At 40.9% G+C, this 8487-nt stretch overlaps 1 non-coding gene across 1 annotated transcript; it reads right to left on the bottom strand.

Moving 5' to 3' along the window:
- Positions 1–7292: 7292 nt before the first annotated feature.
- On the bottom strand, positions 7293–7365 carry TRNAG-CCC (transfer RNA glycine (anticodon CCC)). The gene has a single exon. It is a non-coding gene; the product is annotated as a tRNA-Gly (tRNA).
- Positions 7366–8487: the final 1122 nt, after the last annotated feature.

Consider the following 8487-nt stretch of genomic DNA (forward strand, 5'->3'; position numbering starts at 1 on the left):
CCATCTCTGGTTTCTGATTTATATTGTATTGTTTTCTTAGTGTCTTTTAGCTTTTTGAAAGAACAGGTTAGACTTGGTCTTTGAGCACATCCTTGAGGTGTGCTTTCCTTGTAGGGATATTATTCTGCTTCTTTTCTTTCTTTTCAAATAATAACATTTTATGAGATTTTATCTTGATTTTTTTGGTCTGTTATTCATTTTATTATAAATTTGATTTTTGTTGACCTTTTAAAAGTAAGCTTGTTTCAGGTTGATTTTCTAACTTTACAGAGCTCCCTCTTCTGTTGTTTTCATGCAGTGTTAAAAAAAAAATGGTGTCTTATTTTTCTGGCTCTATTTTTCCTCCACACTTTGATCTAGATCTCATTTGCCGGGAGCCAGCATATTGCATATTGAGTGCATATTGCATATTGAGTGTATATTGCATATTGAGTGCAGCACTTTCCACAGCATCATCTTTCAGGATCTGGAATAGCTCAACTAGAATTCTATCACTGCCGGGAGCCAGCGTGAGGAGCTCCACCCATGACAAAGGTCATGAGGAAGGAGGCTCGGCATACACAAAGGCGGGATTGAGCCTCAGGAGTCCCCCTGGAAATTCTCGAGCATCTACCCCCAAAACCAGAGTCTGCCTACTTTCTACTTTGTGCTTTCACCTACACCTCTGACTTTACGGGGGGCTGTCCCCCACTACCTCTCTCTGAAAAAAAGAGTTAGCTTACAGCTCCAGTTAATAATTCCTAGGTGTGACAGTGTTTCAACCTACAAACTCCTTTGGAAGTCCTCTAGCCTGCCTGAATAGGTTTTTTCCAGCCACATGTGATTGTTCAGAGCCTCCCAACTGTGAGAGGCAGGAGATGTTCTAAACTGTCTAAACACAGATTCCTTTGAGTAGTTAAAAGATTGATTAGAAATTGTATTGGTGAAGGGTTTTTCACTTGTTGGGCCAATGTTTGCTGCTAAGTCTCCATATCCCTTACCTACTGTGTCCTTGGCAGTGTATTGATTGATATAATGGGTGTATAGAAATGTAAGTAGTAGCCTCAATGTTTGTAACCTTGGACCCTCGAGTTAATTCTTTTCTTGATTGAGCCCACCTCACCTTTGCCCTATAGGAATGCAACTTTATCCAATGCTTTTTTGGAGGCTGGCGCCTGACTTTAGAATAATCACCTTTAGAGAAAAATAAGTTTCTTAAAATGTTAACAGACCTCCTGGCCAGAAGATGATGTAAATCACCTAAACTTCTGCATATGATAAGTTTGAAAGCCTGGCTTCGATTAGGATCAGGAACTGCTGTCCTTGCATGACTCTACCCCTTCCCCCATTATCCTCTATGCACAACTTAAGGTATAAAACTACTTTGGAAAATAAAGTATGCCCCTTTTTTATTCACCGAAATTTGGTCTCCCCATGTCGTTCTTTCTTTCAGCTTCTAGCTGAATTTTTCCTCTGAGGCGGGGAAGCTCGTCAAGCCTACTAATTTTGCCTGGGCTGCTAAGATCTGACTGGGGAGGCCTTAGTGTCTCCTCTCCTTTGGGAGAACGGGAGGATGCCTGCGGCCTTCGTAGGTGACGTAAATTCCCTGCTTTGGAATTTTATTCAGCCTCTTTTCTTCACTGAATTTCTTCGCTGAGCTATCCTTATTTCACCACTCTTTATATCCTTAATAAACGTTTAATTAAGCAGTTGTTTCCTGATTTTCGCCGATGCCGTCCCCGCTTCGAATTCCCTGGATCCACCGGGGCTGGACCCCGGCACTCGTTTACGTTTATTTCTGTTGCTTCTGTCCTACTCAAATTTAATTCAACTGGCAGCAGTTTCTTCTGTGGGATTCTGCCTTGAAAGGGAGCCCTTTTAGATCTGCTTCAAGGGTTCAGAGGGACCAGACTGCCCCAACCCCATTTTGGAGTTTCTGAACTTGTTCTCAGTTTGGCCTGCTGCACTTTTTGTTGTTGCCTCTTGCCTTTTGTAGGGGTTTTAAGTCTATCAGTTTCACCATTTTCTCTGATTTCTCCAACACAGACACCAGTAATAGACACACAGCAGTACTCTTGCTGGTATTTTGCGGATGTTTTCTCTCTATTCATTTGTGTTTTGGAGTTTGTCATCTATTTTGTTGTAAATATTGGTCATATTTGGTCTTATATCAAATTTTCTTTGTATCTTTTATGTGGATATTCAACAAGACCCACTCCTGCCACCATCTTCCCAATTCAAATATTTTTTCGCCAAATTATCAGAAATTGAATTTATTGGGAAATAACAGGGGAATCAAGAGCATCAATTTTTTGGTGCTCAGCCTTCTTTAAGGTCTAACTCTCACATCCATACATGACTACTGGAAAAACCATAGCTCTGACTATACAGACCTCTATCAGCAAAGTGATATCTCTGCTTTTAATATGCTGTCCATGTTGGTCATAGCTTTCCTTCCAAGGAGCAAGCGTCTTTCAATTTTATGTCTGTAGTCACTGTCCACAGTGATTTGATGCTTTTGAGTTGTGGTGCTGGGGAAGACTCTTGAGAGTCCCTTGGACTGCAAGATCCAACCAGTCAATCCTAAAGAAATCAGCCCTGAATATTCATTGGAAGGACTGATGCTGAAGCTCCAATACCTGATGCAAAGAAGACTCATTGGGAAAAAATCCTGATGCTGGGAAAGATTGAAGGCAGGAGGAGAAGGGATGAAAGAGGATGAGATGGTTGAGTGGCATCACTAACTCAATGGACATGAGTTTGAGCAAACTCCAGGAGAGAGTGAAGGTCAGGGAAGCCTGGTGTGGGGTCATGAAGTGTAGGACACTACTTAGCAACTTGAACAATATCAACAGAGGAATCACTGGGAAATGCAAATTATAGCCAGCTGCAGGTGAGTACTTTGATGGTGATATTAATATGTAATTTCCTCAAGGATGTGATATCATTTTTTTAATAGGTCAAGAGAGGTAATGGAAATTGTCATCTGGAACATGAGGTTAAATGGCATCCTCCTGAAGGTAGATGCTCGGGGAAGATCAGTGCAGTGTCTCCACACAAGGCAGAGCCAATTTCACCAAATGGGAAAGAAGGACAGCTTCATCTGGCAAGTGAGGCTCAGTGGGTATTAGGGGGCTCCAGGGACTCATAGTTATCTGATTTTACTCAAATGTACTTATCTTAGTTTTTAGGGTTTCACGCTTTCTTAATCAAAGTCTCCCTTGACCCTAAAAGACCTGGTAAGGTTATGGATTCAATTTCATTTCAAAAGTCACATGAGCAGCCTTGGCATCTCATTTGGATATGTCAGCCCAACAGTCTTTCAGATCAGATCAGTCACTCAGTCGTGTCCGACTCTTTGCGACCCCATGAATCACAGCACACCAGGCCTCCCTGTCTATCACCAACTCCCAGAGTTCATTCAGATTCATGTCCATTGGGTCAGTGATGCCATCCAGCCATCTCATCCTCTGTCATCCCCTTCTCCTCTTGCCCCCAATCCCTCCCAGCATCAGAGTCTTTTCCAATGAGTCAACTCTTCTCATGAGGTGGCCAAAGTACTGGAGTTTCAGCTTTAGCATCATTCCTTCCAAAGAAATCCCAGGGCTGATCTCCTTCAGAATGGACTGGTTGGATCTCCTTGCAGTCCAAGGGACTCTCAAGAGTCTTCTCCAACACCACAGTTCAAAAGCATCAATTCTTCGGTGCTCAGCCTTCTTCACAGTCCAACTCTCACAGCCATACATGACCACTGGAAAAGCCATAGCCTTGACTAGACGGACCTTTGTTGGCAAAGTAATGTCTCTGCTTTTGAATATGCTATCTAGGTTGGTCATAACTTTCCTTCCAAGGAGTAAGTGTCTTTTAATTTCATGGCTGCAGTCACCATCTGCAGTGACTTTGGAGCCCAGGAAAATAAAGTCTGACACTGTTTCCCCATCTATTTCCCATGATTGCATATTGTTTAATAGCAGTTATACTAACTCTCAAATTTTCTAATCTTGCCTAGATTGTAGAATTCAAAGAAATGTAAGGCCTGAGTTTATAATGCTTTTCTTTAAGCTCTTCAGAGCTTCAGAAGTATCCAGCTTGACCCATCGTCCTTGCCTGTCCCATTTCAACCATACTAATTCATAAAGAGGCTTGCCTTCCATAGGTACTTAATATAGGTCCAAAAATGTGATATTTAAGTTAACGCTATTTGTAACTCTCATGGACTGCCAGTTCCCATTTCTTAGTGGGAAATGAATCTTTACCTTCAAATCCAACCAAATCAAGATATCCACCCCAAATTCTTATTGTTGAGGATCAGTTTGTCTATGACTACCTCGAGTTTCACAAACTGTATTAGGGCTCAGTGTAGGAGATAGAAAATACCCTAGGAATTTTAAACAAAAAGGGATTTTACATAGGAAATTGAGTGCTTTAAAAACAGTTGCAAGTGCTAGAGTAGTGTGAATCAGGAAACCACCACTGGCACTATTGATTTCAGTGCGCTTCATCATAGATGCTACTCAGAGATCAGGTATTTGAGGTTAGGAAGACACTTCCTCTGTCACTGTTGAAATTTTCTTGAAACCCATAAAGGATAAAGGTGATAACCAGACACAGTCTGGTCATCATTGCCTCCTGCTTTTCGACACTTGAGTCTCCATTTCATGATCTTGCTTGTTAGCAGAAATAATGACAGGAAGATTGCCTCTGCTCCATATGGAGCTTCCAAAATATTTGTGAATGTATTAATTGGCAGAGCCTAATTTGCATACAGAACCTTAACTGCAAGAGAATCTAAGAGATGTAGTTTTTCAACGAGGTGAGAATGGATACTATTCAGTATGTTGAAAAACAAACAAACAAAAGCAAAAAAAAAAAACTTGGATGCCTGTGTTAGTTTCTGTTGCCTTATGCAAAATAGGAGATAAACTGTAGTGAGGTGAAGAGTTAATGGAAAGAAGGCAACATAAACAGAAATAATATACTCTTCAAGAATTTATGTTTGAAGAGGTAAGAGAAGAGATGTAATTAGTGGAGAATTCAGAAGAAAGAGTTTCTATTTCAAAATAAGAGATTTAAGCGTTAGAATGAGGAGGGGGAAAGGGGAGGAATCATAGAGAAGAGCTTGGTTGAGGATTTAGAATAGGATGCTAGGGACAATTGATCTAGTAAGGTCTTGAGGAGGTGGAAAGATAGGAATCAAGCTTACAGGCATCAAGATTGGCCCCAAACAGAGAAGCAGTTTTACTCTATAGAGTCCTACTAGGACCTTGAACACACAGAGATCTAACACGTGCAAGGACCCTCCAGATATGAGAGATCAGGGAGCCTGATCACAGGTGAGCACAGGCCTAATTCAATCATACAAGTATTTTGTGTAAAACAGATGAAGAGATGTGCATGTAGTCTCTTTTTTTAATGAAGAACTTATTTGGGGAAGGAAATGGCAACCCACTCCAGTGTTCTTGCCTGGAGAATCCCAGGGATGGGGGAGCCTGGTGGGCTGCTGTCTATGGGGTCGCACAGAGTTGGACACGACTGAAGTGACTTAGCAGCAGGAGCAGCAGCAGCAGCAACAGCATCTTTTGAATACTTTCAACGTTTGTTCTCAAGATGTTTACTTAGGACAGATCAAATCTAACCTGTATCATACAAAATATGAACACTATTCCACAACCACTCTTTTTTTCACTTAGGAATGTGTGTAGCTGTCTGACAAAGGATCCAGTCAGGACTCAGCACAGCTGTGTTCAAGTCTGGTTTTTACACACAGTCCTCTACTCTGCCGGCCAGTAGAATCTATCACTTCACTCTAACCATGATGGGTGTGGCCCTTTGTAAGTCCCTGAAAAGTAAATTGGTTTTGGTTGGCTACAGTAACAGAGTAAAAGTTTTGAAAGTATAATAATGCAACAATGCAGTCATATCCACTGTTAAAATGTAAAGAAAAATTACAAGTGGATATGATAAGAACAAACACTTTAAACTAAGTTATACAAGAAGACCAAAAGCAGGTGATTAGGCCAGAATGCAGCCTGCTTTCACATTTGTCTTTTGCTGGGACTGCTTAGCAGGACTGCTGGTCTAAAACACCTGGATGGGGGCTCTTGTGTGTAAGGAAAGCAGCATCAGACAGTTCTCTCTGGCTGATGTGATTATGTCTTCCCAGACGGATCAGAGGCATGGAGGTTGGGTAGGCTATTCTAAGTGAGCAGTGATTTGGAGGGAGCATTGCAAAGGGAAGGAAGAGGACTTTCAGTTGTCCTCTTCCTCTTTGGTCAGTCTTGGTATCAAGAGGTTACTTGGGTAGATCCTTAATTATCCCCTATAATCTCACCCTCATTCTCCCTGCATATTCATTATTCTACATAAACCCACAATCCAGTTAAGAGTACTTGTGCTAATGTGGTGCCAATGTGCCCTGAAGACACACCCCTGAGTGACCTTTTTCAATCAGGAGTTGCCCTAAGTCCTTCAGAAGTAGATAGTCTGTCGCTGTTTATAGTCAATCACATATGCATGTTCTAATGCTTTATCCTGAAAACAAAGTTGAAACACTTTCCTATAACATGTTAAAAATGTTATCTGTGGCTCTCCTTCCTCCTGAAACATCCTGCTCAGCCTCAATGCTTTCCATTGCCCAGATCTCCTATTTTTATACCCACCCAAATCTAGGGCCCTTTGTCCCATTTTTGAGATGAATCCTACCTGCGTCCCTTTCTCTCAGGGCTCTGGAAGGTGACTGGCTAGCAAATTTAATTAACTAATGCACAATAAAGTCCCATTGGCTTCATGCATCACTCTTTGAGGATAACATTTGCATTTTAAATGAAGCTTCTTAGACGTCAAGCTCAGCAAGTAGCTTATAGATCATTAGGACAAATGCTCTGACTTTATAAAGGAGGCCACCAAAGCTCCAAGGCCTTGCAGGACTTGTCAGAGGTCCAGGGCTGGTCAGGGACACAGCTAAAACCAGAACTGCTTTGGAGTCTAGGGTACCCTTCATCCTTCCACACAAGCTCCCACAACATGATTAATCAAAGAATTTTCAGGTAATAAGGGAGAAAAATATTTTGAGATGTGTATTTACTTAATATTTAACATACATTTACTTACAAATGTGTCACTCCTTATCTAGAATTCCTATTCTCACCGCTATTTCTCTCTGTGGTACACTTAGCACAGAAAACTACAACTGTTTCTTTTCTTTTCTTTTTAGTATTTATTTATTTGACCATGCCTGGTCTTAGTTGAGGCACATGGGATCTTTGATCTTAGTTGAGCCATGCAAACTCTTGGTTGTGGCATGTGGGTTCTAGTTCCCTGACCAGGGATCGAACCTGGACCCCCTGCATTGGGAGCACAGAGTCTTAGCCACTGAACCACCAGGGAAGTCCCTACAATTGTTTCTTACTTGTGTGTTTCCCCAACTGGAGTCTGAGGTGCTAAGGATGGAGACTGGTTTTATTAATCAGTATCCCAGATATCCCCTTGTGTCCCAGCATCCAGGCCAAGGCAGGACAGAGAGGGGATCAGACGTACATTGCTGAAAGAATGAATGAGCTCATGAATAATTGCAGCACAGGGGCTATTCTTAAGTACATTTTTGTAGTTCTAACAGGGTCATTCTATCCACGTGGCATCTTTTCTAACATTCTTCAAATCACATCAGATACTGAACTTCCTCCTCCATTTCTCTTGAGGCTGGTTGCTGCCTTTAAATAATTTTTACTTTTGTGTCTTTGACACACTGATTCTTCTACTCCATTAGATTTCCTTTCCTCATATGGTTATCATCTTCTTTTTGCACGATTAAGAAATGACATACTTAAAGAATACCAGATTAACCCATTTCAATTTTCTTCTCAGCTAGGGATAAAAAAAAAAAGAGCCTTTGAAGAGCCTTCAAATCAACAGTAATTTCAAATTTTCACAACATAAAGAGGCAGAGCGCAAAGTGAATTTGACACTTTGAAAAATGCTGTAAACCCCCCAGTAGACAGATGAACATGCTTCCACTTCATAAATGCTTGTTTCTTAAGTATTCCATAAATACCGATGCCAGGCTTGTTAAGTAATTAATATTAACCTATTGAGAAAGCGTTTCTTTTCTACGTGGTTGATTTCCAATGGGGAGGCTAATTAAATATTAAAGAGCATGTAAGATATTTTATATAATCACAGTTTCTAGCTCTATTTACAAAGGATGCCTACATACTTTGAAGTAATGAAGAATGAAGTAATAGATGGTATGAGTCCATTTTTACCTGTATACAGAATATGCAGATTTTATTCGACCTGGACCTTCTCTGCCCAAGTCCGTCTGTAGTCACCTTATCACCGTTCACAACTGCCCTCTTGAACTCTGTCCTTCCTATTTCTACCATGATTTGAAAGGCTACTATTCCACTCTCTGTTTTCTGGTCTTATCTTCAATCATTTTATTTCTGTAAACTCTATTACTTGTGTTATTTATATAATAAACAACAAAGACCTTCCTTTTGTGTCATTAAT

Source organism: Bos taurus, chromosome 3, assembly GCF_002263795.3.
Source record: "Bos taurus isolate L1 Dominette 01449 registration number 42190680 breed Hereford chromosome 3, ARS-UCD2.0, whole genome shotgun sequence".
In the NCBI taxonomy this organism is placed as follows: domain Eukaryota; kingdom Metazoa; phylum Chordata; class Mammalia; order Artiodactyla; family Bovidae; genus Bos; species Bos taurus.